Below are 27755 nucleotides of genomic sequence, written 5' to 3'. Positions count from 1 at the left end.
AGGAAGCCATTCCAGGAGTAACAGGCAAGTGGGAGGATCGCATCCTTGCATTACTTAACCATGTGACTGAGGACGTGGCCTAACATTGCAGTTTTGATTACAATGGCTAACGGTAGCTGCTTACCCCATGTTGCATTCCAAAAACTGGGGGGCATATTTACAAGGTCTGGCGCATCTCTGCTAACTAGCAGGGGTGCGCCAGAATAGATGCGACACGCAATTCTCCCCTTGCGCCACCAAGGATGTGTTGCATTTCCAATGTGGCGCATCGTGGCGCAAGGATAGGCAGATGCGTGTCGCATCTTGTGGCGTAAGGGTGGTGCATTGCTGGAGTTGTGACATTAATAAGGGGAGGGGTTTGAGAGTCCCCTAGTCTTAATAGGCACCACAGCCCCCCTCCTTGAGCCAGAAAGGCCTCAGTGACCCCAACCCCTGGGGCAGGCTCAATTACTGTGTACCAGGAGTCCAGCCCTGGGGTACAGTAGTTTCCCTGCCCGCATTAGGACAGGCAGGTAAGGCATGTCTGCTCTCACGTGGGGGGAGCTTTAAAATGCTCCCACCGGGTGGTAGCAGACTTTAGTTTCCCTGCATGTATTCTTGCTGACAGGGAAACACACATTCCTCCTGCACGGAGGGAGCTGGTTCCCCAATGCTGGCTCCTACAGCACCCAGGAAGGGCCCATTCAGGTAGCTGGCTGAGGCCGCCAGTTGCACTGGGGAGTTAGACTTATGTATGGTAACAAAATATTCCTTTCGGTCTGTTCTGTCCTATTTTGCAAGTCATGTTTCATTATTTAGCTCACCTCTATGCCTGCCTCAATACCCAGCACTCAAACGACTATTTTCCACAGTGACGTCCCAGCCCATGTATAGGATGTGCATGGATGGTACACCTCAGATAGGTTAATGTTGAGCATTTAACACCTTCCTGGTGCTCTGTGTCTCAGACAAATGACAAAAGCGACTGAAGATTCGCTACCTAGAATGAGAAATGTATTTTGGGGTACTCTGTGCTGTTATTGCAAGTCAGTGTTACACCTCACTGTTTTTTGTCTCAAAATATGAAGAAAAGACTGGGATAATAAATATGGGTTTACGGTCTGATCTGGACCTTGTCCTGTACTACATGGGCATAAAGAAAACGTCTGCTAATGAATGAATATGCATAGTGTAAGCTATAGGGTCGTTAATGACATCATACTGTACTGATGTGTGAAGAAGCAGTGCAAGAGTAAATATACTTTATGCTTTACAGGATGCCTACAGACATTTGCCTGTAACCTTCACACAGTGAATTAAGTTAATTTTACATTTGTGGGTTCTGGCTATGGGAATTTTAGTTCATTTGAAGGCCAGCCCAAGGGCCCCTAAGCTTTGATTTTGATCATGCATGTGGGCCTTTGTTTGTTTGAAAGCCGCACAGGAACTGTGCTTCTACCAGGCTTGGGTGAGTTGCCCAAGGCAATTTACCCTTGTATTCCATTGTTCACTGTTCTACTGCATTTCCATTCTAGGGGAAAGAACAAGCACAGCTTAATGTAGTTCCACTAAATCCGGTTCCTCCAGGCCTCTACAGGTGATTTTGCAGAGTTTCAGAATTAGTTTCAGCACCATAAGCTCCACGCTTCAATTTGATATGGTGACAGTAGGAATGAAAGTTGAACTTGATGACTCTGAGGCTGTGCCGTGAGCATACTCTAAGTCAGTGTGCAGGCTCATAATAGGTCAGTGCACCAGTGTTTGCTCACATTGTGCTGTCTGCCCCACATACTGGGAAACAGAGCAGAGGCTGCCTCTTCCTGTTTTCGAGCTGCACTGTCTGCATCTTATACAATAACTCATAGATCTTCTATGTTCTTGTATGCAGTGGTCTCAGTAGAAGAGTCCAAACAGTTGGCAAGTGGGACAGGCAAACTGAGATCCAGCACCTTCTTGTTCAAGTCATTGCATTCAGTCTGCAGAGCTCTGCACAGCTGCTTCAACCGCTGGATCTTCACCTGCAGTCCTTCCAACTCATTATCCTGAAGCGTCTTCTTCTCTGCTGCACTCCCACCGAGAATGGAGCATATCTATTTCTTTTTCAATTTTCTTGCTCTTCTTGGTCATCATTTCCATTTCCTGCTTGAATATTGCAAAAACGTCATTGCTTTCGGATATGGTACTTTGGAACTCTTCAAACTTCTCCGAGTAGAAAGCCAGCTGCTGCTTCAAATGAGATTCTTGCTGTTTCATGAGGGTAAACATCACTTACAACAAAACTTTTACAACGCACTACCATTACAACGCGGTCTTTACAACGCAAACCATTACAACGCATTGTGCTGGGGGGCGCTCTAGGATAGGGAATAGATTTAATTTACTATCCAACACCTTCCCTACTATCCACGGGGACTGGAGTTGGAATAGTAAATTAAACTATTCACTATCCAGCACCCAAAAGCGCTATGCGTTGTAAAGGCAGGCGTTGTAATAGCCTGCGTTGTAACGCCATACATCCTTTCATGAGATCACACATTCGCTGTGACTCAGCTGCTTCTTTCAGAAAAAAATCCTTCTCTCTCTGGTGTCTCTCCTCTGCCTCCTTCAGCATCTCCTGTGTCTCCTGTAACTTTGTATCCACCAGCTGCTGCTGAAGGTCCTTATGCTTAAAGACTTTTCCAATGTGATCCTCTCGAAGCTCATAGGGCTTAGTCAGTTTCTTCAGGTGTTCAGCCAGCTCCACATTCTCCTGCCGTAGTTTGGGGTTGCGCTCATTGTGTTGCTCCACGTGCACCTGGATGTCGTTTAGAGTGACCTGGAAGTGAGGCGACACCTCTTTGCATTTTTCCTTTTCCTCCCGGTCCCGCGGCACCCCCTCATCCTTGAGCAGGCGGTTGTGTCTCTGCAGATCATGGCACAAACTCTCTAATTTGCAGGGGGCCAGGATGGCCTTGCTATGCTCACTTCGGAGGTGATCCTTCTCATGGATTAGCTGCGATTGCTTTTCCTGCATGATCTTCATCTGCTTTTGTGAGGTTCGGTGTTCCTCCAGCAGTTCAGCATGTGATCTCCTTTCCAAGACCTCTGGATTTCTTCTTCTCCTGGGTGCGTTTCTGATCAAGGTCTGCAAACTCATCATTCACCCAAATCTCTTCAGTCTCAATCTTCAGCACCTCCTTCTTGCCATTGATCTCATGGATGCCTGGCTCTGCCTCTCCATTTCTCACAGGTTCCGTGAGCCCCTTTTCTACCTTGTCGGATTCTGGGAGGGCATCCTGACCATCATCAATGCAATATGTGTTTAGGATATCTTCTAGCTGCCTGCTGAGCTACTCTGAAACATCACAGGCATGTGGCTGGATGTCACAGGGTCTCTCCACTGCTGCTTGCGGTGCAGTGCAATCAATCAGCGACTCTATCCTTGGGCTCCCAGGCCACTGTGCAGGACCACCACCAGACTGGTGCAAAGCCTCATCGCCATCTGGCAGGAATGCTGTGCCTTACTGGCTGATTTCACTTGATGACAGGTCTGCCAGAATTTCCATCTGAACTTAGTTAATCAACATAAACTAAAGAGCGCCCTGATCCTATTCACGTGGACCACCAGTGCATTTGAGTTACCACTGGCCCGGGCACCATTTCATTAAGAACTGGAAGTTCGGGGGAGGAGCTACGCGCGGATCCAAGAAGGACGCGTGAGCAGAGGGTTCCCGAGACCCCTTCCACCACCCTTATCTATCCTGACACAGATCCTGATTTGGACGACGGGTGCTTTTCGTTGATGCCCTGCTGATATCGAAAGCTTTTTCCAGAATTCGATTTGGCCGCCGGGAACTGGACTTGTTGCACTCCATAATCTGAGGCCTACGGCAGTGGCCGTCCAGGGGCTTGAGTTCCCGAGGTGCCCAGGTGGCAATCGAACAACAACGGCTTGGGGGACGCCTCCGCTGCCCCTGTGGTACTTTCGGTTTCGATTTCTGTTATTGTTGGTGCTGAATCATTGCTGGTTGATACTGCTGCTCTGCTCTAGTCGCAGCCTCTCATTCGGCTGTTGTTCCTCAGCCTCTCGCTTCCTCAGTTTGCCATAGGGGGAATCATTCTGACTGGATCTCGGAAGACCCTTTGGTGCTCGTCGACCATTATGACGGGCAGGACGGATCCCGAGAGGCGCCTCACCAGAGGTCCGAATCGAGGGGGAGCCGCTCAGACCCAGAATATAGACCGCTTTACTCGCCCGAAGGGATCCCCGGGTGGATCGGGCAAGTCCCCCGGGGAGGCTGGTGACGGTTCCCCTGTGAATGAAGAACCGACTTTGGCTGATGTTATGGGCGCCATTGCCAATATCCAGACTGCGATGGGGCAGCAATATGAAACTCTTGCTACTAAGTTGGATACGGTTGCGATTGAGGTCAACCTTATCAGGACAGACCTGGGGAAAACTAATGAACGGGTCAAATCTTTGGATGTGAAGACGGCGAGCCTAATTGCAGATGTCTCCGATCTTCAGACCGAGGTTCGCGATCTTCGCATGGCTAGGGACTCGTTTGCCCGTCGGCTGGATGATTTCGAGAGCCGGGCCAGACGAAATAATGTCCGCATCGTGGGCGTTCCGGAGACTTCCACGGAAATATCGACGGATCTTCTGGTTGAGGACCTTATTCAGAACTATTTGTCACCAAAGGGTCTTAGTAGCCTTTTTGCAGTGGAGCGCGCTCATCGGATTCCAGGCGGGAAGCCCAAGCTTGGGGCCGCTCCGAGGCCTATCATAGCCAGGATCTTTAATTACTGGGACAGAGACGCTATCCTGCAGGCCTCCGTGTCAATGGTCCCACTAAGTTTGAGAATGTTTCGATCAGCTTCTATCCGGACTTCACCCAGGCAGTGCAGAAGCAACGTATGGCCTTTACAGGGGTGAAACGACGCCTTCGAGACATGGACTTGAAATATGCTATGCTTTTCCCGGCTTGCCTGCGGATTGAGCATAATGAATGTACATTTTTCTTTGATCGCCCTGAGGCGGCCAGTGACTGGCTGGACACTTTGCCGACACAGCGTACCAGCTCGGAGAATATGAGGGGTGCCGAGGGCGGCCTGGAAGACCTGGAGTAGTGAGTCAGTGCAGATGAGCCATTATTGGACGCTTTGCAGTGGCTCTTTGATAGTGATGTTTATACATAATGGATACCCGGGGGTGGTCGGACTCGGGACTCTTCCTCCTCAGGGGACTCTTTTCTCTCTTCTTGTAGGTTAGTTTAATGGGGCAACAGGCACACTGCAAGTTGGGGTGGCTTTCTGGTCTACCGCAGGGGTGCAGGGAGGGGGGTTGTGTGTTGCGGGTTCTTTGGGGGGTGGTGGGGGGGTCTTTTCTTGTTTGTTTATTTCGAGGCTCTGATTTGGTCGCTCATTTATCCTTTGTGCTTGCTTTGTGGCAGGGGGGACTGCTGTTTTTTGTCTGGGTTGGGGGGTAGGGGGCTGCGGGTGCTGAGCTGGAACGTTAATGATCTCGGGGACCGAATTAAACGGGGGATAGTTTTGCAGTACTTGAAGCGGCACGCCCCGGATATTGTTCTATTACAAGAAACGCACTTGGTGGGCAATACGTGCCGTGCGCTGAATAGAAGAGGCTACCGTTTAGTGGCCCACTCTGGATTCACCACTGGGTCGAGGGGGGCGGGCATCTTGGTTAGGAACTCCCTCCCCCTCGAGGTAGATGGCGAGGTGTTGGATGATAGGGGTCGCTATGCTGCTGTCGTGGGTCGATGGGAGGGGAAGACGATTTCCATTTTGTCTGTGTATGTTCCCCCTGGTCTACAGTCTACCACATTTTCGGATTTGGGTGGGGTTATCCTGGGGCTCCCCGATAGTTTGCTAGTAGTGGGTGGAGATTTGAACTCGGTGGTCAGTGGAGAGGAGGATCGACACCCTTGTAGAACCCTCCCCACGTCGCAGTTATGGCTGGGCCGTTTCCTGGATACCCTGGGTTTAGCGGATTGTTGGAGACAACTTCACCCTGGCCAGCTCCAGTACACCTTTTACTCGGGGGCCCATGGTAGTCTATCACGACTCGATTATATTCTTATTCCGGCGGCACAGATGGTCTCCGTGAGAGAAATTAGACATCGTGCGAGGGGGATTTCAGATCATTCCCCACTATGGCTCACCATTGATGTACGGCTAGAATCCGGGGGTCGTGTTGCTCCTATTAATCCGTGGCATCTTCGTAACCCCAACATTAGCAAGGAAGTGGTTAAATGTGTGGATTATTATTTTGCTGAGAATGAAGGGTCAGTATCCTCCCCTGTTACTCTGTGGGAGGCGTGTAAAACTGTGATTCGGGGTCAGACACTCTCTTTGATTGCCAGCGAAAGGGGGCGCAGAACTGAAGAAGTAGTACGGCTTGAAAATGATATCTCTGAATTGGAAGGACAGATGGAATCTGTGGTTACGCCTGCTGGCCTACACTCCTTGGCGCTTAAACAGTTTGAATATAGAGCTCTGGTGACTGATGCGGCTAAAGCGATGAATCGTGAACTGCAGGGACGCTTGTATGATTTGGGTGATAAGGCGGGGAAATTGCTTGCTTGGCTTGATAAGCGGGATAGAGTGAATCGTGTTGTGCCTGTTATTGAGCGAGGGGATGGTGTGCGTGTTGTGGACCCGGTCGAGATCGTTGAAGTCTTTGACCAGCATTTTCGGAAGGTGTACTCGCCGGTCTCGGACAGACCTGAGGAGGACTCGCACCTGTTGCACCGCGATATAGCGTTGCCTAGCCTCTCTGATTCGGACAGGGAGCTTATGGAGGCGGATTTTTCTATCAATGAAGTAGCGCTCGCTATCCGTGCACTTCGTTCTGGTAAAGCTTCGGGCCCGAATGGTTTACCAGTAGAGCTGTATAAGTTGTGTCCTGATAAAATGGCGCCGTACCTTCGTCGGACATTCTTGGTGTCGCGAGATCTCGGGCTTCTTCCCCGAGATCAGAGATTGGCATCCATTGTGGTCATCCACAAAGACGGAAAGCCCCGGGAACATTGTTCATCATATCGGCCGATCTCGCTTCTGAATGTGGAGCCTAAGGTTCTTGCTAAAATTTTGGCGAACCGCGTGATCACGGTGATTGGTGAACTGGTGCACCCTGATCAATCTGGGTTTATCCCCCACCGTAGCACTGCACTCAATCTTCGCCGTCTGCACGGTGTTTTGGCGAGGGCGGGGTCTCTTGCGGAACCGGCCGTTTTGGTTTCCCTTGACGCCTCGATGGCCTTCGATATAGTGGAATGGCCTTATTTGTGGGCTGCCCTCGCCAAATTTGGCTTTGGTCCTAAGTTCATTGGATGGGTTAAACTGTTATATGAACAACCGCTTGCGCAGGTGGTGGTTAACGGAAGGGCCTCGGATCCCTTTGCCCTCGGACGTGGCACAAGACAGGGCTGCCCTTTGTCGCCTCTCCTTTTTGCGCTTGCTCTTGAACCCCTTGCCGCGTGGCTCCGCTGGGAGCCTTCGCTCCAGGGCATACGGTGGTCTCCTACCTTTGAGGATCGGGTATCACTTTATGCTGATGATATTCTGTTGTACCTCACTTCTCCCCGTAAGTCATTGGGGGTCCTGTTTGATGTCCTGAGCTCTTTCGGGAAGAATTCTGGTTTGGTTATTAACTGGACTAAATCCTGTATTTACCCGCTCGCGGGTGGACAACCTTCTCTGCCTCGCTTCTGCCCTATACCTGTCTCCAGTGGTGGTTTCAAATACTTGGGGATCTACATCTCTATGGACCCTAAGGTTCGATTTGAGTGAAATCTACTGCCTCCGCTCGCCCGACTTCGGTCGGATGTGGCGGCATGGTGTGGCCTGCCTCTTTCCCCCCTGGGGAGGGCGGCCCTGTTTTAAATGATGTCTCTTCCCCGATTCTTATACGCACTCCAGAACACGCTAGACTTGGTTCCACCTGGCTATTTTAGTGAAATCGAGGGTCTCCAGAGGAAATTAATTTGGGGCGGGAGACCGCGTATAGCGCTGGCAAAATTGACTTTACCCTGGTATGATGGTGGGATAGCTTTGCCGGATGTCAAACGTTATTATTGGGCGTCCCAGTTGAGTGCTATTAATCACGCCATGTATGGCCCTGTCCCTAATCCCGCTTATGATATGGATAGGTGGCAACTCCCGGGGGGCGATTATAATAGAGCGCTCTATTCCAAGAGTGACAGGAGGTGTTTGACAGGCCCCACTGCAGTGGCACTGCATGTCTGGGATAGTGCAACATCGGCCACGGGTTGGACTGATAAACTCACTAGGGAGACTCCTCTCTATGCAGCTGAGAGATTGGGTGGTCTGTGGTCCTCGAAGGGATTCGATAGGTGGGACCTTATCGGTATCAGCAAAGTGGGTGATCTTTGGGCCACCAATAGAGTCAAAACTTTTGACGAGTTACAACGAGAATATAAGCTGAGTGATAGGGAATATTTTCGATATCTTCAGGTCCGCCATGCGCTCGATTCAGTTTTCCCTGCTGGCACCTCGATCCCTGAGTCTTCTCCCTTGGAGGATAGAGTGCTTGATGGACATGTCCCTGACAGCACTATCTCCCTCATTTACAAGAAACGTATTAATGTCCGTTCGGACCTTCTTATACAGCTGCGTGAGGCATGGACTGGTGACGGGCTGAAGCTGGACGATGAAGACTGGCAGGCCGCAGTCTCCTCCCCAAAGGAAGTTGCTATTCCGGCGCGTCTCCGACTGGTGCAGCTAAAGATTCTTCATCGCACCTATGTCACAGGTCCACGATTGATACATATGGGGTACTCGATGGATGGGCTATGTCGGCGTGGATGTGGGTTGCTTGCTACTTTCCTCCATATTATATGGAGTGCCCGGCGGTAGTGGTTTTTTGGACTCGAGTGCATAAGGTGATGGGAGAGGTGACGGGCGTCGGGCTACTTCCTGAGGCCCGGCGCTGCTTGCTGAATGTTTGGGAACCGAATGACTGCACTGTTGCCCAGACTCAGTGGGTCACACTGGGAAATATTATTGCCAAAAGAGATATTGCTCAACTCTGGGGGTCTCATAGGGCGCCACTGGTCTCGACCTGGGAGGAGAACGTGGACTGGTGCATGTTTAGGGAAAAAATTGTATACGTCTCCCGGGGTAGGCCTCAGAAGTGGGGTAGGATTTGGGGTCCGTGGAATTCCTATCGTGGTGGGATTTGTGACCCTCCTTTCGTAGAGTCCCATGATGACACGGGCTCTCCCTGATCGTCCGTTCCAGTAATTTTGAGTTTTTGTTCCATGTAAAGTATTGCTCGCTATTGGTCCCCACACCCCACCTCCATGATTGCCTGATGCTTGCTTTTGTTTTCCCCCTCATGTCACATGTAGCAGCCCTTGTATTGGTGGATTTGCCTCGTTTCTTTTTCTTTTGAGTTTTCTTTTTGTTCTTTGTGTGTTATAAAATGGAAACCTTTTATTCCTCCTTATTTACCAAAAGCTCTTAACTACGTCATGCTTCACCACTGCCGGACCCTCGGGCTGTCGGCTGATGAGCTGTGTACCGCTTTATTTTTACTGTTTCGTATTACTGGCCGGCCTTGGCGGTTGTAGGCTTGTATATGTCCTTATTTTGCAAATAAAGGTTTTTAAAAAATAAAAAAAAAGAACTGGAAGTTCGGGGAAACATCCTTTTCGACGCGGATTTTACTCCGCAAGGCTTTTACAACGCGTCCCTTACAACGCAAGTCGTAACCACGACTTGCGCTGGAGGGCGCTAGAGGATTAAGAATAGTATATTTACTATTCCAACACCTTCCCTAGTGTCCACGGGGACTGGTGTTAGAATAGTAAATTATACTATTCTCAATCCGCGCCCCCAACACAAGTCGTGGTAACGACTTGCGTTGTAAGGGACGCGTTGTAAAAGCACGCGTTGTGACGGTACGCGTCGTACCGTCATACATCCGGAAGTTCGTCTAGTGACAGACTGATGGTACATGCAGTGCCTGCGGTACATGACTTTCCTCCTGATACTATTGCTGAGGAGTCACCTGCAGACTCTCACACGGTGGCTAACAACATTCCATGCCCTGAGGGATGTTTGCATTGCGTGCCTCCAGTGGGTGTGGAGAGCACAGGAGGTTGTGGCGATGCTGCTTGTGAGAACTGTGCCGCTGCTGAGTGACACTTTAACAAGTGTGGGGGCCAGGCAGGAACTCTGATACTTCTGTGGTCTAGAAAACAAAATGCATTGTTTTCCCCCCTTACCCCACAATCCAAAAAACAGATTTCAGTGCCTGTCGCCCCTGCCTTCAACTTCCCACTTGACTTGGTTGAAAAAGTTGTTGGCGTGCAAACCTGGAGTGGTTGCACAGTAGGCGACTTCACCAGAACATATTTGTGTTCATGCCCTTCTGGGCGAACGTGGGACTCTGTTGTATGTGCTAATTTGTGCACATTGCAACATGTTCTTACTGTATAGGCTTCAGAAGCTTCCAGGACTCTGTGTGGTGTGCTGGATGTACAGCCACTTATAGTTCACATGTGTCCATTATTTTGAAATTGTGTGTTTTTCTTTAGTTGGATGTGCAATGCTGACTGTTTGGGAAGGGGTGATGGTTCGACTTTTTTTAAGCAAAATATGAAACTTTGCTTCTGGAGAAGAGGTGTGGCTGAGCATTCGTTGTAGGACCCCTAGCCCATGGTGTAATGATTTTAATTAAGGTGGATTTTCCCTAATTTCCCTTTTCCTGGAGACAGGCAGTAATGTTCCCCACTTTTAAACGCACAGAGTAACCTCTAATGTACATTGTTCTGCTAAGCATTGTCTTTTACACTACCTGATAGGATGGGGTTTCGTTATATGTCAATGGCTTTATGTTCCTTTACAAACAAGCAATGATTTTCCATGCACAAACTAACACCATGACATTGCTTTACTTGTATTGACAACTTGGCACTTATTTCTCCATTTCTAGCATTCTTCATCATACTCTGACTTTATGGCATGCATGAATGCCACCATATCTTTGCATTCCTTGACCTATCACAACAGTGTGCCCCAGTTAAGCTATGTCCCCGCACTATGCAGACAGATAACGATATGTGATTATCAGTGTTCCTAAACACTGATGTGGCATGATTTGCCTAGCATTTTCTCTTACTCACAGTATACGGTGTAATTCGCTCAGCATTGTCCCCCTTTATACTGACAGCACAGCGTGCCTTTCTTGACATCACCCCCCATAACTCATTGGTGTGACTCGCGTAGCACTGCCCTGCCCACCACCATGGCGAACGATGCCTAGTTATGTCCTCTACTTAACCAGATTCTTGGCATTGCCTGTCCATGTTCTTCCCATACAAATTGATAGAATGACTGGCGTGGATTGGCCAACTCTGTGCACGTGTGACTGGCTCAGTGTAGTACCCTGGCCTGGCCATCATTGTCCCTTGCCCTGGCCCCGTCTCAGCACTCATCCTTCAGACAATGGAGCACTGACCTTTGGCAATGACCTCCACTCTCACTTATGCACTTTACACTCTTCTGTGCTATAGTGCAGTTGAACATTTGCACATGGTGGAAGGCTTGTCCCTTTATGTGGCCATTACAGTATTTAACGTAAGCAGTGGACTCTATCTGGGGGATGAATGTTGAATGCCCGCTCTCCCAGGTAACAATGTGATGTGAGATATTTCCTTCTGCGTTAACACTGTGCATGAACGTTTGCAAGTTTACTCTGTTGGTTTTGCTTTCTTGTTTTTCCATGGTTTCTCAGCCCCCCTTACTTTGCAAACCTATTTACTTACAGACGTTTATCTAAATGGCTTTTCTCCTGCTTCTGATACCCCCTCTGGCTGCCAGTCCTGACTGGCACATTTTTGTAGTGTCACAATAGTCAACGATTTAGACGCTCAAAGCTGAGGCTGCAGGGGCACATTTTGAAGAATTGAAGTAGTTGTTTATGGTGTGGTTCATCTGTCTATGGCGCTAGTGCAAAAAAAAATGCACACTCAAAAAACATAGAGAATTTTGGACAACTGATGAAGAAAAATAATAATAATGCGTTTGTGTGTGCAATGGAGGACGTGCAGTTTCAGCAAAACGGTGCCTGGGCCCTTTCTCGACCTAAGCATAGTTGCTGATGATGTTCTCGTCCTACTATATGAGGGGATGTGGCTCTTTATTTGGCTTTTTTCAGGCCATCACAATGTAAAACTAAGATCAGAAGTGTTGGATACAGAGCGTTATGGGAAAACATTGATTCTGGATGCAGCCTTATGAATATTCATCTTTGTTTCCACAATACTAACACCTGAGCTTTCAGAAAGCAAAGCCCCATCCCAATGAAACCGAGGAGCTGCCACTTTCTCTGGAGTGTGATTCTGCTCATAGGTTATCTGTAATACTACTGGCCACTACACAGCAATGTGCAGTGAACAGTGAGCTGAAGTCCTATGATACCAGCCATACTACCGGTACACAGACAAAATATCGAAAATAAAATATCGGAAAGACAAAATATCGAAGTTAAAATATCGAAGGTAAAAAATATTGGGAAGCAAATATATCTGATACAAAAATATCGTAATAGGTAAGTAAGTAGAAATATCGAAAAAAATAATATCGTATGACAAAATATCGACAATACAAAATATCGTGTAGTAATGGAAAAAATAAATAGTGTAGGAAAAAATATAATAATTGGAAATAAAAATTTGATAAAAAGGTCTATGTTAAAAAATTACAATATATTTAATATAAAAATATTTTAAAAAAACATATATAGTTTTAGGAGCGGGTTATTGGGTTTATAGGGGATAAGGGTGGGAAGTAATTTAAAAATAATTAATAAATTAATATATATTTGTAATTTTTTTTATTAATAATTAATTGGTAAATAATTAATATTAATTAGTTAATTAATTAATATAATTTTGTACATTATTTTATATAATAATTAATTGGTAATTAATGAATATTAATTAGTTAATTAAATAATATAATATCGTACATAATTGTACAAAATTAATAATTGGTAATTAATTATTATTAATTAGTTAATTAATTAATATAATTTTGGACATAATTTTAAATAATAAATAATTGGTAATTTAATAATAATAATTAATTGGTAATTAATTAATATTAACTAGTTAATTAATTAATATAATTTTGTATATATTTTTAAATAATAAATAATTGTTAATTAATTATTATTAATTAGTTAATTAATTAATATAATTTTTTACATATTTTTACATAATAATTAATTGGTAACTAATTAATATAAATTAGTTAATTATATTAATTAGCTTCATTTAGTTTAATATATATGTTTTACTTATTGTAAATTAATTTGGAAAAAATAATATTAATAATTAAATTTATTTCTTTACAGCTAATGTGCTAATATATTAACTTTATTGTTATTGTTAATTAATAATTAATTTGTAATTACATAATAATAATTATTTTTGGGTAAAGGAGTATTGTTAGAGTTCAGGGTCAGTTTTCAGTTCTTGGTAAAGGGGTATTTTTAGGGTTCATGGTCAGTTTTCAGTTTTTGGGTAAAGGGGTATTTATTGGGTTCAGGGTTAGTTTACAGTTTTTGGGTAAAGGTGTAGTTTTGGGGTTCAGGGTCAGTTTTCAGTTTTTGGGTAAAGGGGTATTTCTTGGGTTCAGGGTAAGTTTTCAGTTTTTGGGTAAAGGGGTATTTCTTGGGTTCAGGGACAGTTTTCAGTTTTTGGGTAAAGGGGTATTTTTTGGGTTCAGGGTCAGTTTTCAGTTTTTGGGTAAAGGGGTATTTTTTGGGTTCAGGGTCAGTTTTCAGTTTTTGGGTAAAGGGGTATTTTTAGGGTTCAGGTCAGTTTTCAGTTTTTGGGTAAAGGGGTATTTCTTGGGTTCAGGGGGAGTTTTCAGTTTTTGGGTAAAGGGGTATTTCTTGGGTTCAGGGTCAGTTTTCAGTTTTTGGGTAAAGGGGTATTTTTAGGGTTCAGGGTCAGTTTTCAGTTTTTGGGTAAAGGGGTATTTCTTGGGTTCAGGGTCAGTTTTCAGTTTTTGGGTAAAGGGGTATTTTTAGGGTTCAGGGTCAGTTTTCAGTTTTTGGGTAAAGGGGTATTTTTTGGGTTCAGGGTCAGTTTTTAGTTTTTGGGTAAAGGGGTATTTTTAGGGGTCAGGGTCCGTTTTCAGTTTTGGGTAAAGGGGTATTTTTTGGGTTCAGGGTCAGTTTTCAGTTTTTGGGTTAAGGGGTATTTTTAGGGTTCAGGGTCAGTTTTGGGTTTTTGGGTAAAGGGGTATTTTTAGGGTTCAGGGTCAGTTTTCAGTTTTTGGGTAAAGGGGTATTTTTAGGGTTCAGGGTTAGTTTTGGGTTTTTGGGTAAAGGGGTATTTTTAGGGTTCAGGGTCAGTTTTCAGTTTTTGGGTAAAGGGGTATTTTTTGGGTTCAGGGTTAGTTTTAATTTAATGTACGCTGGATTTGGTTTAGTAATAATTAAATTATTAGAGACCAACATATACTCACATTTAATATACAGTGCAAAATTTCTGATAAGATTGTTACATTATAGTAAGATAATGATACAAATAGTTCTACATGATTGTAGAAACATTATTTTTATTTATGTTTCACAAATAAAATGTTATTTCATAACAAAAATCTTTTTATTACATTTGGTTTTATAAACATATTTTATAAACACAATGATAAGCAACTATACAGAAGCATTATTATTTTCATACTTTTTGTACAAAAATGAATATTATTTATTATCTCTTTTACATATTGTAATTTCATAAAGAAATGTAGAAATAACAAAAGTATTTTTTACACTTTATTTCAATACATAAAATATTTATTATATAAGTCACATATTTTTAACACATTTTTCTATTATTATAATTTTTGACAATGTAGTTATATTTCTAGACATTGTTAATATAAATATTATTCTTTTCATAATATGTATTTATTACATTCATTTACATATTTGTTAATCAAATCATTGTAGGATTAAAGTAAATATTTCTTTACAATAATAGAAACGTAATGTTCATTTTTGCATATTTAGTGAAGTATATATATTATATTTTATACTTGGGACTATTTTATTGCATTTGGGTGCTTTATTTTGTAACCGGGTTAGGTCGTTTTGGGTTATTTGGAAGAAGGGCTGATCGCGGTTGGGAGACACTTCACGTCGCTTCAGGTAAGGTTTTTTTTATATGTTTTATGTGTATTTTAATGATGTTTTGAGACTACTGACCTTATATTTTGTGTTGTTGAATGTGAGGGAGGTATGTTTTAGATTTCGAAAACAGATAATTACTTATGGTATATACACGTAGTGTTAGTTAGTTAACTCATTATATATAGAGTGAATTTTAGTCTTTTACGGTATATCTACAAGTGAAATCATCTATTTTAATATGTTTGTACCTAATTACTAGCTAATTAATGTGGGTGGGAATGTCTGTTTTCTATGTTTTTGTCATAGGTGTACGCTACATCGGAAGTTCCATTTTTTTTTAAAGGAAGTGTTTGTTTGTTTAATTCAACACTGCTTTACAAACACTTCTTTACATTTTTCGGTTTTGCTGGAGCGATTCTTTCTATTTTTCCAATTTTTCGGGTTTTTTATGCTTATTCGATGGCTCTGGACAACGTGGATGTCTTAATTTTGGAACAGTTGTATTTTTACATTTTTTTGGGGTTAAGTTTGCACTACCTGGATTACTTTGGTGGACAAGGAGGTTATTGGATTGACAACATGATTGGTAAGTCCTTGCTTTCTTATTTTGTGTGGGTTGGTAATGTTTTTTTTATTATGGAATAGTTTTTTACTTGTTATTTAGTTTTAATGTGTGCATATATTATAATAATATCTCTATATATTGCATACATTAAATACTTTAGAAGCTCACGTTACATATTTTTCCATACTTAGGTGATACTTTTAGTGTTTTATAACATTTTGGGAATTAATTAGAGTAGTGTTTTGGCAATGATATTTAGGTATTCTATGCCTTTTGTACTAGGGTAAAGTTTAACTTGTTCTTCCAGGTACTTGTGCATTTGTTTATTTTGCTTTGATGTTTTAGGGACAAGTTCAGTTACAGATTGGTCCATTCTAAATTCCTGGTAGCTCTGTTCTTTCTGTAGGCATTTAATGAAATGTTCTAGAGTAGGTTTGGTTCTGCCAGTTGATTGTACAAATGCATTGTGCCAACCTTCCACTGCATTGTTAGTTTTTGAATCTCCGTTAAGGGTACTTCTGTAAACGTTCCACCAGGGTATGAGGAATTTGGGATTTCGTCTGTGGCCAGATCTGTGGAGTCTGCCTACCCAGGTGTCTTCAAAGTAGTCGAGAAATGGACTTAATTTAGCTTCATTTTGTTTGTAGAAGGGGCTGTCTATAAGAATGTTGTAGTGTTCAGCTACGTCTGTTTCAGGTACATAAGCAAATGCAATGAGTTTTTTAATTTGGAAAGCAAAAGATGAGTTTGTAGCATATTCGACACTTAGGGTAGTTTTTTGAAGGTGTCTCCATAAACACTGGTTTAAATGATAATAGCAGCCTTGAATGCAGGTATGGGGGTGGATTTTTATGATAGTTGAGAGCATTGCTTGCTCAAAATCAAGAATGATACTTTCAGGAGAAAAATCATTAGTTTTTTGTTTAATTATATTTATTAATTCCATATATGTGGAATTATTTTTGTTTGGTAATAGTGCATATAGCAAAGGTATGTTGCAGTTGTGGTAGAGGCCATGTATTGTGTATAATTGGAAAAATGGTTTGGGACAGATGTTAAATGTTCCATCCATCATCCAATATTGGCTTTGCTGCAGTTTAACTAAATACATACTGGTACCAAAAATTATAAGCCTTTTGTCATTGTTTTCGTTGTCGTAAACTATAAATGGTTGTTTAATTAAAGTTATTATTTGGTTAGCAGTTAAATTTATATCCTGATATGTTCTGGGAGATGGTGTTGTAGAAGTAGTAGCTTTTTTAGTTCGTGCTATAGTTCTTTTTAAGGAGAGGATATTTGGCATTTGAGTTGTGGCAGTTTTTGGGATTTTAGGAATGGCTTCTTTTAAAATGACATTTGTTTGCTTTTGGGAACCTGTACTAGCTTCTTTTATATTTTCCAAAGCTGTTCTAACTTCTATTTCAGTAACATTAGGTGGATGATTGTGTTCCCTAGTATACAGTACTGTAGCTTCTTTAGTTGTTGCTCTGCCATAGCACTTGTTAGAATAATATTTACAACATTTCCAATTAACGTGCATGCCATATTGCTTTTCTTGTGTATAAGTGTAACCCATGTAGCATAGTAATAGTTTTCCTTTCTGGCTGGTCACAAATTCGGCTCCTTCGGTTATTTTGTACTTTGTATATCTATAAAATGTATATATAATAGTTAATGTCAAATTAAATGTGATAAATAATCTATGTTAGTGATAAGTAGGAATGTTAATACTTACGTGTTTTTGAATTTACAGCAAAATTAGGAGCTGCTTGCTTCTTTAGTTGGGGATAATTGTTTGTGACGTTGTTGTAGCTGTTATGAAAAACATGAAAGTAGTATATTATTTATTAATGTTTCGGTACATTTGCAATGTTAGAGCTCATTTGTACTACAAAAGTGTATCTTCATGATTCACATTGTGAAGATACTTACATATTTTTTTAGGTTGGTCTTTGCCAGTATAGTTGTTTCTTCAGCTTCTGGAGAGTAGTTTGTAGTGTTATCTTAAATAAAAAAAGGAACATATGTATTAGAATAATCACCATGTTGGTATGTTTTTTAATAGATTATCTGGTAATTATGTTCTTTAATATACTTACTTTGTGATTATTATCTGTATTATTCAGAATGTGGAGTTCTGTATTATGTCTGTATATCTATTCGTTGTGTTTGCTCTGTAAATAAACAATATATAATAGAACATAATTAGAACAGTTCTAAATGTTTGTATTGTTTTTCCACATTTATTTCAGTTGCATAATACTTACGTAGTAAAATGTATTGGAGAAATAGTACTGATGTCCTTAGTTCATTAGTAGTGCAGTTTTCAGTAGTAGAATCTACAGAAAAAAAGAAATATGTGGGGCAAAAGTCATTATTTCTGTGTGTTTAGATTTATGTGCACATAATGAATCAATGTGAAATTACTTACATAGTTATTAGAATCTGTATTCCTAGGGTTTGTTCACAGTTATTTTGAGTAGAATATTCAGTACTCGTTGTATCTAAAAAAAATAGTTTCATATAATTATTTAGCATGTTAAGTAGTATGAATAGCAAAGGGGCACTGGGTATTTAGCAGGTAAGTAAGTAGTATTAGCAAATAATGCACTTTCTATTTTATTTACTTACTTAGAAGATGTGATAGTAGGTTGATAGTCTGGTTCTTCTAGTTGTTGTGCAGCAATTCGGATAGAGATAAATCTCCTTCAGTGACTTTTGGCAAGTAGTTTGTGCTTAGATTTTAATTGTTTATATAGGGGAGTGTCAGTAGTAATTACTTTGCTATTGGTTCATTTAAAAAATTAGGTTTGTGATTGGTTAGTTAGTATATTTGAATTTCAGTTGTGATTACTTTGTAATAGAAGTGAAAAACAAAAACAAATTATAAAATTATACAAAGTAGTATAGAATATTTTTATATGTGTAGGTGATATAATTATACCAATAGGATATTTTTGACAAATTAATAGTGTGTCTATAGTATTGATTTAAGTATTGTGTGTTTATTTAGATGTGAAAACATATAAAACGTTAATTAATTATGCAAACAGATGCATATAAAAAGTCGATATAGATGATAATCCGATATTGAAGTGCACGATATTTTTGATGTCGATATTATAGTTAATGTAATTATTTTTTGTAGATAGCGATATTTTTGTTTTCCGATGTTAATGTAGTCGATATAAAAGTAAACGATGTTTTTGTATATCGATATTAAAAAATCGATATTTGTGTATATATCTAGTTAAGTATAGGAACCCGATATTTTTGATTTCGATATTTTTGCTCCGATATTTTTGTACGTCGATATTGTGAATCTCGATATTTTGTCAGACATTCATACTACCACAATGAGAGAGGAAGTAGGGTAAGGGAGTCCGGGGGTCCATGAACCTTGTTGATGGCCTAAAGGGTATGTGAATTGTCACAAGGACATATTAAATAGTTTACCGTAGCCCAAGACAGTTGCAGAGGGTACATCTATCACTAAAAATGGTTTGAGGCTACTGTATACTGTTTTGAAACTAGAGGGTACCAAAGCAGAAAAGGTGCAGAAAACTCTGGGGCTTTCCGGTTCTACTGAACACCAAGCATTCCATTTGCTGGTGTTTTATTAGTTAGAATTGGTTTGAACTGAAAACCGGAAACTCTACATATATCCCAAATGACTTATCTTTGTCCAGTAAGTGTTGAAAAATCCTGTCAGTAGTGCTTTGACCGCTAATCTCTAGAAACAAGGGTTCGGCTGCAGCAACTAAGAATCTCAATTCCCGGATGTATGACATTACAACGCATGCTTTTACCACGCATGCCTTTACAACGCTGTTTTTACAACGCATGCCTTTACAACGCATAGTGATTTGGGGCGCTGGATAGTGAATAGTTTAATTTACTATTCTAACTCCAGTCCCCGTGAATAGTAGGGAAGGTGTTGGATAGTAAATTAAACCTATTCCCTATCCTAGAGCGCCTCCCAGCGCAATGCGTTGTAATGGTTTGCGTTGTAAAAGTTGCGTCCTAAAGGCACTGCGTGGTAAAAGTTGCGTTGTAAAGGATGTTTCCCCTCATGACAGTTCCACAGCAATCTATGACAAATAGTGTGTCCTGACTCCATTTGTGCATTTTGTGCACAGACGCGAAGTTTTACACGAAGCGGCGCCCACAATCTCGTGTGACACTGTCCTCCTTGGAAGACTCGACCACTTAAAAGGTTTGGATGTCCATATCTATTAAGTAAACACAGGTAAGTACAGGCTATGAATCATGACAGTTCCTAGGTGGGGTGGTAGTGATTGCTCAGATCTGTCAGTCCACTATTGGAGTAAGAGGTGAGGGATGATTGTACATTCATGAAATTATCCTGGGGATTGCTCTCGTCACAAAGCTACATAGGAAGTGAGTTTGGTGATGGCTCTTCCCAGAGAGGCAGTCGAGATTAGTTGGCAAGCTTAGTTTAGTGTTGGGTAGCAGTATGATGGTCTGATAGATGTCTATGGATTCTTTGGATGATACCCGTGGTCTAGCGGGTTCTCATACCATTATGATAGCACAGTCCAAGGGTAATCTGAAGTGCAGGGTTTGTCTGGTTCATTAAGAAGGTTTCATAGGCACTAGACTGGGCTATGATGTTTGTGAGGCTGGAGGAAACAGAAAATATAGTTGAGCATTATTTAGAGGTAAGAAATTAGGGCCACATACATCAACATAAGGAATCGGGATTCCTAAATAGCGATTTTTAAGGAATCGCTTTTTAGGAATTGTAATTCCTTATACATGTAGGAATGGCAAAATAAATTGCGATTCCTAGACATGACCTAATAGCGAGTCGCAAATTGCAAATCACTATTAGGTAATGTCACTGCATTCATTCCTATGGGCCTATAGGCCCAGAGGAATGAATGGTAATGCATTCGCAAATTGCGATTACCAAATTGGTATTCGCAAATTGCAAATGCAATTCCAAGGGTGCCGGGGGCCTAAGGCCGCCTGATGCACCCCCCAAAAAGGTAAGTGTGCACATGTGTGTGCGCCACATGTCACTTTCAAAAATGCACATTTGTGCATTTCTCAAAAAAATTTCAAATTACCATCAACTTGAAATGATTATAATTAGCGTTTCATAAATGCACAATTTGCCTTTAGGAAAGGTTTGATGCATCACCTTTAGGGAATTGCAATTTGTGATTCTCTAAATGCATTTGCAATTTAGGTCATTGCTAAAAATTGTGATTACCTAAATTGAGAATGGAAATGGGTTCATGCATCAAAAAAGGGCTTTTTCCAGTCTCAAATGGCCTGATTCTGCGATTCGGCCCATTTGTGACCAGAAAAAAGCTTGATGCATGTGGCCCTTACATAGGTTAGGTGTCCATGTGGAATAAAAAGTCTGTGACGAAGTTCGCGAATTTTGTGAAGGTATTGTCGGGCTGAGTGCTAAGCAGAATGATGGATAGCATATGCAGCTCTATTTGGAGGTGGACATGTATTGAATACTGAGAATACTGAGAATGATGTGTGGCTTGCATAGGTTGCGTGTGAAGGAAATGAACAGATTGCAGTTTTTTAAACATCATTTAGATTCTTAGGTACTTGCATGGCCCGTGGAGAGAATGAACCCCTGCTCTGTGTTAGTTTTCCCATTAAGTCACAATAGCTATTTGTCTTTTCCCCAGTGTGCTTGGTAATCATATGTGCTCACATTGATCCTTCCGTATTAAGTATAAACCACAGTGCTGTAATATATTTTAATATATTCCTACAGTCATCTCCTCTTTAAGAGCTTTTGCCACTTTCCAATCGCCAGAATCTTTCACTCCCACATGTATAAGTTATAGGTGAATGGTGTAAGTGCAATGTGTGTGCGGCGCAGAGTTTGAAGCCTATGTGCATGTTTTAGCTGTATACTGCAGGGCAGGGCTTCTATTTTAAGTTGAAGCGTACCACATAGCGTAGCTGTCTGGTTGCAAAGACCTATTGGGGACACACTGAAAGCTCCCTAGGAATGCATTCCACCGATTGCATACCATTGGCTTGATGTTTTGTAACTCACATCTGCTTGCTTTCTATTGGCTGGCTTTATTTGTTTTAGGCTGTCCAGATGTCTTCGTCCCACCCATGGACTTTACCTGTTTAGCACCACTCTGACTGGCTCCTTGTATTCTTCCATAAGTACGTGTTTTCTGGGAACTGTTTTTTCATTTTTGTGAGGCACTCCAGGAGAATACATGTGTTATCAGTTGTCTCTTGTATGCTCGTTCACCGCAGCAAACCTGCTTTATTTCTACTATCTCTACCAGTACATCAATTCACATGCCTTTGAGGAAGCCTACGAGCATGTTTATTTGGGTCAGTGCCCCTTAATAATAGCATAATTTAAACAATCATCCTTAATTTAAAGCCCTTGGCATAGGTGCTGTATGTAGGGAAATGTGGGCACTCTCTCGCCCCCAAAATAGCCTTGTTGGAGTTTAGAAGTGAATAAGCAATAAAGAGGCCTTTGCATTTTGGTTTTATCTTTTCACTTTTTCTATGTGAAGACATAGGTCAAATGTTAGGCTCTGTCTTCGAGGGAACTTGGTGTTTACTTTTCTCTTTTATTACTTCAAATTGAGAGGATTTATGTGACAATCTTGATGGGTATGTGAAAAGAAATGCTTTAGAATGTTATTAGATCTCGCCTGTGACAGCATATGTGCTGCACGCGCCCTGGAAGCTTCCGGAGGCCAGAAGGTGCAGGCTGCACAATACCTGGACATGTGTGGGCACGGCATTGGTCCTCCTTGTTGGGTGCTGCATCAGGGGGTCTAGGTCCCAGATCAGCTTGATGATCATTGCCCCATTCAGGCGGTACTTAGCGTAAATTTGCTCCCTGGTTTGGCCCAGAAGGGTGACCGCTGGCGGAATATCCGCTCCTGGATCCTACGTCAGTTCCGTGCTGCTCGCTGTAGCCTTTGCCGCCTGACCACCATGTAGAGTCCTGGCATTGTGAGAGTCCTCATGCTCCAGCTGCATATCCTTAAGTGTGTTTGGTCAGGCCTGCACCTGTTGGTAGTTTGTTTACGTTTTTTTGAAAAAAAAATTTTTCTTACTGGTTACCACCTGGTTTGGGTTCTCCTTAAATTGCGCGTCGCAAATAGCGATCTTCGGGTTTTTCGCATTTTGCGATTTTTCACGAATAGCGATTGCGATTGTTTAGCGATTTCGCAAATGAATTCGCAGAATCCATGGTTTTTCGCAATTTCAGATTCGCTAATGGGCTTCTTCCAGGATTCTGCGAATTTATTTGCAAACTCGCAATTTTTCTTTAGCGAATTCGCTTTTTGGGAGGTTTCACTATCATGAATTCCTTTTATTCAAATTGCGATCGCAATTGCTAATTCGCAGCTATTGCGATCGCAATTTGGCTTCATGAATCTAGCTGATAATTGGACAATGACCAAGAGCAAGAGAGAGAAAGACAGAAAAGAGGCAAAGAAGGACAGAACGAAAAATGAGAGAACAGTGAGAAATTGAGAAAGCGGTAGAGAGAGGTAGTGTAGGGTGGTGGAGGATAGAGGCGTGATGTGGAATCACAAATTGGCAGTCTTGGTGTTCAGCAACTCCAGCTTTGGCAGTGCAAGAGGCAGCCTTGCAAGAAAAGTTAAGGCCCCAGGATTTATTTTGTTATTATTTTTTCCCACAAACACTCCTAGTCCTCACAAACCCACAATTGATACAAACTGTAATGAGGGCTTAAAACAGTGCGACTGTGTGAAGTTGACTAATTTTGCACATTTTAAATCCGAATACTTTGTTAATTTGACACTAAGGCCCTGATTACGAGTGGTTGGAATTATGAGTTTGAAAGTATGTTACAAATCCGATAATTATCAGATTCATTGAATACCTCAAGCTTCTTTAAATTTCGGCAGGTGATTTGTGCCAAAATTTAAAGATGGTTTTTCAGAGGGGTGAGGAGGAGTGAGAGTTACAAAGAAATCCGCGAGGAGAGGGAGGAGTAAAGGAGAGGGCTAAATTATGGGTTATGGGATGAGTCCATATTTTAGAACAAACATTTTGTCCGCAATGTTTTCTTTTGTAAAATTAAGTGGACACACCATTTATTGAAGAGAGTACGATTTCCTTCTTTTTTCATGGGGAATCGTAAGTTACATAGGGGAACTTCCCTCGGTACCTGCACCGAAGGAGAATTTTTAAAAGTACATTCTGATATTGCAGGATATCAGCCAGATGTCTTTCTTCTTACCAATCGAGGTATTATTGCACAAGGAGGAACACTTTGGCTGCTTTGGTGGGTTTTAGCCACTTCCACTGTGAGCAATATTTGAGTAATATGAGAGAGACTGCAACTATGGGATAGAGAAAAGGATGGAAGGGCGATTGTTAAATGTGTTTACATCACAGAACTTTCTCTAAATGTGGAAAAAGCATTGATGTCTCTAAAATGCAAGAATTGTGCCAGGCCTTCTTCAGACTCCTATTGTGGTTAGAATATTTTATGTCGGCTTAGCATTCATACCTCAGATGTGTATTATGGAGAAAGTACATTATGATGGGATATCTTCAAAGGCTGCGGCATATCATGGTGCCTCCTCGTGGGGGTGTGGATGAAGGAACATGCAAGTTGGTAATTGCTTCAACATCAGCAAATAAAGCTTTCCAGTAGCACCTCACTTCACAGTTCAAGCCATGGTTCAAAGTGTAGGTAAATGTAAGCCTCATCATCTTAAATGGTTGCTTCATGAACATGGAACCATCTTCATCTTCCTCACCGAAGAAGAATTCTATGACATTATAAGTGCAGGGTCGCCTTTAGATGCAGAGCTCCCAAAACCTTCAAATACACCTTGAGAAACTTTATGCCGGGGATGTAAATAGAAACATAAAGAAGAAGTCCATGGAGCTAGGATTCATCCACACCCCCAATGCCTGAGTTATCATCCTCTTAGAGTAGATCACTGCTCAAGAAGAAAAGCCTCAACCTTTCACTCAACTTTCCAATTTTAATGAGGAAAATAACTTCTTGTTGGAGTAGAAATCTGCTTTCAGGCCAGGCTGAGGCACATTGTCAGCCCTCGCATTCATAAGGGACAACTTAAAAATCACTGTGTACAAGAACCAAGAGACCATACTACCACTTCTGGACCTATTAGCAGCATTTTACACTGCCTCTCCTCCGAAGCCAATACACAGACTCCATAATTTAGAAATATTCAAAAATGCCGTACCTTGGAAGACCTTCTATCTCAAAGACAGACATCTATTCTTTCCACCTTTCTTATCTGCCCCTCACACTCAACATTGTGGCCTTCATTGGCTGTCCAGCGTTTCTTTTCTCTTATTCTACATGTATATAACCCCCATACCAGACTCAAGTAATTGTTTAACTTCACACGTCACAAACTGTGTAGATGATACACAAACAATTTAGAAAATGGATGACCCAGAAGACCTCTATCAGTAAAGCCTTATGATTGCCTCCATTATATAGACACATGGATGATGAGTAAACACCTAAAACTGAGATGGATACAAATGATAAACTCACTACAGGCCAACAGAAGTTTACACATATGCGTCCTTTCACTCAGCCTCAAAGAAGTTATTAGATAGAATGCCAGTTTGATGTGCTGACCTTTGGACCCGTGGACACACTTATCTCTTGTCCTGGCACACCATCCTGAGACATCCTGAGATTTAGATCCTGCAAGTTCTACATCTTCTTGGTCACCTACTGTAATTAAATAAGAACATGTATTTTACTTGAAATCTTTGAAGTTGAGAAGTCCTTCATGGTGAAATGTGCTCATACCCGCAGCTCATAGTCTTCAATCTCAGGATAAATGAAAGTAGGAAAAGGGTGGAAATTGTTTTGGGAGAGAAAGTTTTGCTCCTGAGTAAAATGGCTGCCAGTTACTTTGTGATTCTAAACATGAACTCAGTGGGGCTTATTAACAAGCCTGTTCTGCCACAGGTGCGTCACTTTTAATATGGGAAAAAGTGACATACCAGCGGCGCAAGGAGCTTGTAAGTAAGACCCAGTGAGTCTTCCTTGCAGCTAATAGCACCTCAGGTGATTGTTAAAATAGTTTACACACATCAAGGCCCTAGCAGCAGACCACAGGATTTGAAAGCAAACAATGAAAATGAAGTGGAATGCATGGTTCATGGCTAAGCTAATAGCATCTTCTTCGGTGGTTGCTTGGTAACATCTTTGCTATCATCTGACGTTCTGCTAACAGCTATACATACACCTGATATCAGAAAAAAAGCTTCTTGTGAGGTGAACCTTAACTGCAGTGAATTGATTCTGAATATTTCACAATGTTTTTATCTTGAGTCGTTAAAGATGTACAAGCCAAAATATTGCAGTGCCTATGATTGGTGGTGTGGTCCTACATCTGCCTGGTATTCCCTATATGCGGGTGGTCTCTCCTCCTCCTGCAGCTGCCAACTCTTCTAGGGTGGGAGTTGCATAAGCATATGGTGTGCACTCCAGCCCCTCACTTCCCCCTTCTCTACACCTGACGCTGACCTCCAAACTCCCTCACCACTAAGTCTGCACTCTTTTTCACTCTCAGTCACACAGGAGAATCTGCAGCAAGCCATTGAAAGCACCTCTTGCATGTATAATCAGTCTGAGCTTCTGACAGCCACAGGTCCCTGGACTCTTCCTCAGAGATCCTACTAAAGAGTCCTAAAGTCCATATCTACCAGTTGGTGGCACGTTCCCATGAGATTATCTGAATTTGGACAGAAAATTGACAAAACCTCACATGATAAACCTATAGAGAGTTCTACGGATCACTACATATGGTCTGTGCCCCGGATAAAGACCATCACTGACAAAGGAGCAGGATGCGTGTCTCTTACTTCTCCTCATTGCTAGAGAAGAACTAGCAGCCTAAAGAGGAATATTCATCGTCTTCTAAAGAGACTTATTTATCTCAACTATGATGCCAGGCAGAAGAACAGAATACGAAATCTTGTATGTCTTAGATCTTAAAAAAGGGGTTGATATCAGAGAGTAGAATTCTTATTAAATCGAACGAACGACTTTAATGCCTGATGAGAACAATGAAGTAATCAGAGATAAAGGATTGTGTGTTTGTGATGGAACGAAAATGCAGCATTGTTCATTATCAGACCCTGGACCACTCTCACAGGCTGCTAGACATATGCAGGCTACCCGAACTAACTTATCCTGCAGAGGTGATGATGTACAACCTGACAGTGTTATTGAATATCGACTCTCAGACTATCATGGTAGAAGAATGTTGAGGGACAAAAACTCAAAAGGTAAGTGCATATAGGGAAGTAAAGAGTTACAATTCCTAACTCCACATATACCTGCCTTGAAGATATAGGTACCTTCTAGGTACATATATGTTAAGTTGGGTACAGAAAATAAATCTAGACTTACTTACCTGTCATTATATTTCTTTTTGATATTGTGCCACAAATTATATTCTGGGGTTGATATTCAAGGTGCATTTCTGCAACCTCAATAAGAGGGAGCCATTAGGGAGAGAGGCTGCGCTATGGCCTACTTTGTAATACAAGTATGTAACTCAATGTATAGGAAATGTTACTTAATACAATGAGACCTACACGTTGTGGGAGCCATAAGTCACCCATACTGGTGGGCATTATATGTTAAGAGTGGTAAACAACGTTTACCACAAATTTTTCTCCCCGCAGGGAATCACAACGCGGTCGTTTTGTGATTCCGCATACCATTACTCCTCAAGTCGGAACAACGATTTGCGGAGGGGGGGGGAGGTGTTGGATTTAAAATCCAACACCTTCCCTAGTATCCGCACAGACTGGAGTTGGAATAGTAAATTATACTATTCCAACATCCAGCGCTCCCCCTCCGCAAGTTGTTGTTCCAACTTGCGGAGTAATGGTATGCGGAAACACAATGCGGTCGTTGTAACAACCGCGTTGTGATTCGCTGCCGAATAAGAACCTGCGGAAAAAGAACATACATTCGTTAAGAGTGCTTGGTCTGGAGAAGCAAAGGGGTAGATT

At 42.0% G+C, this 27755-nt stretch overlaps 1 pseudogene; it reads right to left on the bottom strand.

Moving 5' to 3' along the window:
• Positions 1-1838: 1838 nt before the first annotated feature.
• On the bottom strand, positions 1839-27215 carry LOC144764012 (alpha-taxilin pseudogene; annotated as a pseudogene).
• Between the last annotated feature and the right edge of the window lie 540 nt (positions 27216-27755).

This window comes from Lissotriton helveticus, chromosome 1_1, assembly GCF_964261635.1.
Source record: "Lissotriton helveticus chromosome 1_1, aLisHel1.1, whole genome shotgun sequence".
Taxonomy (NCBI): Eukaryota; Metazoa; Chordata; class Amphibia; order Caudata; family Salamandridae; genus Lissotriton; species Lissotriton helveticus.
This window is presented reverse-complemented; position numbering and strand designations above follow the sequence as displayed.